The 6,642-nt window shown below is 42.8% G+C and overlaps 1 pseudogene; it reads left to right on the plus strand.

Annotated features, from left to right (window-relative positions):
• Window positions 1–1,991: 1,991 nt before the first annotated feature.
• Window positions 1,992–3,030, plus strand: LOC111174538 (ras-related C3 botulinum toxin substrate 1 pseudogene; annotated as a pseudogene).
• Window positions 3,031–6,642: the final 3,612 nt, after the last annotated feature.

The raw sequence follows: 6,642 nt of genomic DNA on the forward strand, positions 1-6,642 counted from the left end.
ATTGCTAGCAGCGAACCCACCTCCTGGTGCATAAGTTCTTGATCGAGGTTTATTGATAAGTACTGTCTTATGATAGCTTTTTTTAAAAAAATAAATTTATTTTTGGCTGCATTGGGTCTTCGTTGCTGCACAAGGGCTTTCTCTAGTTGCTGCGAGTGGGGGTTACTCTTCATTGCGGTGCGCGGGCCTCTCATTGCAGTGGCTTCTCTTGGTATGGAGCACGGGCTCTAGGTGCACTGGCTTCAGTAGTTGTGGCTCGTGGGCTCTAGAGCACAGGCTCAGTAGTTGTGGCACACGGGCTTAGCTGCTCCGCGGCACGCAGGATCTTCCCAGACCGGGGCTTGAACCCGTGTCCCCTGCACTGGCAGGAGGATTCTTAACCACTGCCACCAGGGAAGTCCTTATAATAGCTTTTCAAGTGTATGTATATCTTGTGCAAGACTAAGCTCCATCTCATGTGACAACCAAGATGCTCTCTTGGGAAGGGATGCAAGACTATGACTGAGTGGGGAAGAGAAGTGTGATTGTGGGCACAAGGGGGCAGCTGTGTATTTACTGATCCTGGTCTAGATTGGATTTTTTTCAGTTTCCCTCTGTGGTTACTGAACAATGCTAATACATGTGGCTTTAGTCCAAATGATATCACATGCAGAGAGACAGATTTCTCACCCTAAATAGTAATTTGACTGGCTAAAATGAATTTCTCATTCATGTGCATAGGTAAATCAGTTACTTGACACCCTGGCTACCCGTTAGAGTCATCCAAAGAACTTAAGCATTTTAAAAGTCTGGGCCTCACTTCAGACCAAATAAATCAGAATCTCCGGAGCAGAGCCAGGCATCAACATTTTTAAAGGGCTTCCCAGGCGATTTTCATGGCCAGAGTGGCAAAGCACTGAGTTACATCGTTTGCATCTTGTCATAATCAGATGTGGGTTTTTCTTAGTCAATTGCGTCCAGAACATGATGGTGGAACATGTCAAGTCGCTGTTATTACCAGTGAAGTGTAGCTGTTTCACCAGCTGTGTTTGCTGCATGACTAGTGAAAGTCAGAGAAAATGACAAAGGTCAGCATGGGTTTATTTGGTATCTTTGGTGAAAGAGGAGTTAAGATCAAATTTTAGGAGACTTCCAATCTACCAAATTGACTGTTGATAATACTTACATGTCTCTGCTACATGCTCACCACTTCCACTGACTCTGGGTGGAAGCACAAGCAGTAGAGATGAGGTCTCTGTGCTCAAGGGAGAAAGGCGAAGGGGAGGGGAGGAACGGTGACAAAGATTTATGTGTGTGTTCTAGGCACTTTTTATAGCTCATCGCATGTAAGCCTCATGACAACCTGGCACATTAGATGTGACTATCATCACTTTACACATAAGAAAACTGATTCTCTTAGTTTCTTCTTCCATAAAATGGAAATATTAATGGTTTTTACCTCTTTTTTTTTGACAGTTCAGGTAACATTTATTTTTTTTTCATATTGTAAGTCCATAAGCTTTATTTTATTTTTTAAAACATCTTTATTGGAGTATAATTGCTTTACAATGGTGTGTTCATTTCTGCTGTATAACAAAGTGAATCAGCTATACATATACGTATATCCCCATATCCCCTCCCTCTTGCGTCTCCCTCCCATTTACCTCGTTTCTTTTTTTTTTTTTTTAGATGTTGGGGGTAGGAGTTTATTGATTTATTTATTATTTTTGGCTGTGTTGGGTCTTCGTTTCTGTGTGAGGGCTTTCTCCAGCTGTGGCGAGCGGGGGCCACTCTTCATCGTGGTGTGCGGGCCTCTCACTGTCATGGCCTCTCTTGTCACGGAGCACAGGCTCCAGACGCGCAGGCTCAGTAGTTGTGGCTCACGGGCCTAGTTGCTCTGCGGCATGTGGGATCTTCCCAGACCAGGGCTCGAACCCGTGTCCCCTGCATTAGCAGGCAGATTCTCAACCACTGTGCCACCAGGGAAGCCTTACCTCCTTTCTTGAAGAGTGAATGAATTAATGCATATTAAGCTCTCAGCATCACTGGAACATATAAACTCTCAATGAATGTTGGAAATTATTGTCATTGCCCAAGATCTCAAAACCGGCAAGAGAGGGGATTAAAAGCCAGGCCCATCTGATTCCAGAACCATGAACTTTCCTCTCTACCTTGCAGCACTGGTGGGGATTTAAAATTAATGCCATGATACTGCAATATAAACTTGCAATAGGTGCAAAACACAATGAAATGTCAAAGGCAGGTATAGGAAAGAGCGTGAGATCTGCACATCTGTACTCAGCGAAGGAAGCCAGTGAGTGTGAAGCACAAGACTGAGAAATAAAAAATCTGGAGGTTTGCATGGTGGCCGCTGCTGGGCTTCAGCTTCCAGTTGTAGAGGGCAAGGTAGCAGAGACCCTGGCACCCTGTGCCCCACCGCTGATGCCCAGATGGAGGTTGTCAAGTGGGTGGTGGTGGGAGATGGAGTTGTAAGTAAAACTTGCCTACTGATGTGGGATGCCACCAATGCATTTCCTGGAGAATAGATCCCCACCATCTTTGACAACTATTCTTCCCATGTTATGGCAGATGGAAAACTGGTGAATCTGGGCTTATGGATGCAGCTGGACAAGAAGATGATGACAGATCACATCCCTATCCTCTCCACAAGCTGACGTACTCTTAAATTGCTTTTCTCTTGTGAGTCCTGCATCTTGTGAAAATGTCCATGCAAAGTGGTATCCTGAAGTGTGACACCGTTGTCTCAACACGTCCCTCGTCCTAATGGGAGCTAAACTTGACCTTAGGGATGATAAAGACATGACTGAAACTGAAGGAAAGGCTGACTGCCGTCAGGTCTCCTCAATGTGTAGCCATGGTTGAAGACATCTGTGCTGTGCAACACCAAGAATGCTGGGCTCTGACACAGCGAGGTCGCTACATGGTGTTTGATGAAGCTCTTCCAGTGGTTCTCTCCCAACTCCCGTCAAGAGGATGAGAGAACGCCTGCTGTTGAAAATGTCTGAGCACCTCCTTGCCCCATGCCCCTGAGAACTTTTGTACATTTTGCTGGAAAACGTTGGCACCTTTGCACTGAATGCCAACTTTTTGTTACAGATTAGGTTCCCCATAAAACCATTCTGAAACAAGCAGGAACTTCAAAGTTTTGTTTAAGGTCTAAGAGTTAAAACTTGCATGCTCTATTAAAATTTACCCCTAAAATGGAAAAAAAATCTGGATTCAAGCCCTACCTTCACCATGTACTAGCTAACTGACATTAGGCTAATTACATCTGTAGTGGCCTCAATTTCTTCACTTGCATAAAATAGGAATAATAATAGTACTTATTTTGTGATATCTTTTTTTACAAAAAATAAATGTGATCATCTATGTAAAAGACTTATGCTAATTAAATAGTTTGGTTTTAGTTAGGTAGAGGAAAGACTTTGAAGCTAGGACAGAAGAAACATGGGTCTGCCATGACCCAGCTCATTTTCTTTGGGCAAATTCCCTGACATACTTACTTTCAGTTCACCCCTTGTTAACTAAGGTTGGTAAGCAGGTAGCAGTGTGGTAGGCATTCATCAAATGTTAACGCCATCTTTCTCCTTCCAATCTCTTATAAAATGAGATAATTGGAATGGGTTACTGCTTTACAACCTGGCTAGTTATCAGAATAATCTTCGGAGCTTAAAAAAAGAAGAAAGAAACTAATCAGTCAGAACGTGTGTGTTCAGAGCCATGGACTAGATGATCTATGAGATTCATTCATGGTCTGATGATTGGTTATTTTTAACCTCATGAGGAAAATATGATTTGTGTTTGATTTTAAACTATTTATTCTTCTTTTTCTACAAATTATTTGAGTCCATGTATAATATTACATAACAATAAAAGGGACAACATATGAGGATCAGGGAACCTTGAAGGGTTATTGTGAGGATGAAACGTGATAGTGCAGGCAGGCATTTAACACGTGGCTGGTCAAGGCTGAGGATCAGTAATGGCAGCTACTGTTAAATGGGTGAATAGATCAATTATCACTCTCCCTAAACATCACTTTGCAAGATAGGTTTGGAAAACAGTGGGTGACTGATGGATATTGTGTTCTCTAGAACACAGATATTCTGTAGTATTGATTAAGGGCGATTAAAGGAAGTGTAGAAGAGTGGGGGGGATAGGACTTTCCAGAAGAAGGGGACCATTTGGGCAGAGTTCCCAGGTTCTGACGTGGTGTGTTTGGGTGACTGATGAGACAACCTGAGGGGGGGGGGTGCTGGGAAATAAGGTCAGATTACAGAGGTCTTGAAGGCTGAGGAGAGAAATATATATCTGGTGGAACTACTGAAGCTTAGTTTGCTGAGTTTATGGCTATGGCCACCTCTCACAAACGCATAAGACTATCTTGTATTTCCAAAGCAATTTTAAGGACATATGCCCAGGAGAAGGCACTAGGAGGCAAGCCCGTCTTTGTTTTCTTCTGGGGGAAAGAAAGTAAAAAGAAAATGTTCAGGACACTGTTCCCCTCGGACACAGTTTGTACCTCTAAAGGGCATGATGCAGATTGTCAGTCACACTTTCCTTCTGTGAATTCATATTGGTGATGTGAACTACGAATGCCGCCTGCTGTATCATAAACAAAGGATGTTGCAGCCATCAAGCCACCACATTACAGCCACCCTGACAGTGAGTCCTGAGGGAACTCAGGATGGAAACAAAGAATGCCTACCATCTAGCAGTCAATGACTGCAGCCACCCGCAATGGTGCACACTGAGGAGACTAAGGATGAGAAAACACAGGATACTGCCCCCCAACCCCCTGCCAATAGCTGAGCTGCATATCAAAGGAATAATTTCAACAGGCCCAGACTTTGCATCTTCCCATACATAGAAATGTGCTAATTTCATTAACTTGAGATGTCTGGTTTTCTTTTATTAACAGTAATCTTTTGATGTTCCCAATACCTGGTCTTTTGTTGCTAAAACTCCTATATATCCTGGCTCCCTGAGCCCTTTGCCTCTTTGGAGTGGTCTCTCAGAGTTATTTGAGATGCTGTCTCCTGCGCTTGAAGTCCTAAGAATGTTTGCCGAATAAAACATAACTCTCAACTTTTAGGTTGTGTATTTTTTTTCAGTTGATGGTGACAAGCCCTGTGCTCTACCACCAAGTCACCCCAGAATGACAGAGCCCATGGTCCTCTAATGGATGCCTGATCCAGGTGCCTGCCACGGGGCAAAAAATATCTGAGTAATTGTAGCTCATTTAAAGGCAGCTATTGGGAAGAATTTCACTGCTCCACCTGGGCACCCAGTATGACTTGTGACAAACTTCCACTATGGCCTGGTTGTCCTTATCTTTAAAATAAAATCATTTATGTCACAATTTGTACTGATCCAACTCCAGGTATTTTCAAGTGGTTTATAGTCTGTGTCCACATCCCAAGCACATTTTTAGGGGAGGGGCCACTGGGCTTTCCTCCTTCCCCCTTTTGCCTCTTGGATTCTCATTAGTGTTCAAGAGCCTTGAGGCTGAAACTGAGCAGGACCCTGTAGGGCCTTCCCAGGGACAGACCACCACCCCCACCACACCCCCTATCCCCCACCTCTTGTTTGTAGAAAAGCTTTAGACTTCTAGGCCTTCCCCAAGTTCCAAAGAGCAATTTTAATCAGAGAAGTGAGAAAATGCAGAAACAAAGGAAAACAGTCAAAATAATAATAGGTTATTATTATTATCAAAACAAGACAAAATAATAATAGGTTATCTATAAAACAAAGTCAAGGACCTTTAGTTCCTCCTCAAGGGCTACAGATAATATCCTGAGCCATATCCTTGAGTTGTTTTGCAGAAACTAAAACCCTCACCAGGTGGAAGAAGTTAACTGCATGCTGACCACAAGCATGTAGAGCCCAGACCGGATGATGATGTTAATTCTCAAAATCCACCCTATTACCTCATCATCAACCAATCACAAGAATGTCCACAAGCTGATCAGGCACCGTGCAACCCTCATCCCTAATGTTGCCTTTAAAAACCCTTCTGTGAACTGTAAACAAGATGAAAAGACAACCCTCAGAATGGGAGAAAATATTTGCAAATGAATCAATGGACAAAGGATTAATCTCCAAAATATATAAATAGCTCATGCAGCTCAATATTAAAAAAACAAACAACCCAATCCAAAAATGGGCAGAAGACCTAAATAGACATTTCTCCAAAGAAGACATACAGATGGCCAAGAAGCACATGAAAAGCTGCTCAACATCACTAATTATTAGAGAAATGCAAATCAAAACTACAGTGAGGTATCACCTCACACCAGTTAGAATGGGCATCATCAGAAAATCTACAAACAGTAAGTGCTGGAGAGGGTGTGGAGAAAAGGGAACCCTCTTGCACTGTTGGTGGGAATGTAAATGGATACAGCCACTATGGAGAACAGTATGGAGGTTCCTTAAAAAGCTAAAAATAGAATTACCATATGATCCAGCAATCCCACTACTGGGCATATACCCAGAGAAAACCATAATTCAAAAAGACACATACACCCCAATGTTCACTGCAGCACTATTTACAACAGCCAGGTCATGGAAGCAACCTAAATGCCCATCGACAGACTAATGGATAAAGAAGATGTGGTATATATATACAATGGAGTATTACTC

The sequence above is a fragment of the Delphinapterus leucas genome, chromosome 6 (genome assembly GCF_059928025.1).
Source record: "Delphinapterus leucas isolate spDelLeu-1000000601 "Yukka" chromosome 6, BTC_Dleu_Yukka2, whole genome shotgun sequence".
Classification (NCBI taxonomy): domain Eukaryota; kingdom Metazoa; phylum Chordata; class Mammalia; order Artiodactyla; family Monodontidae; genus Delphinapterus; species Delphinapterus leucas.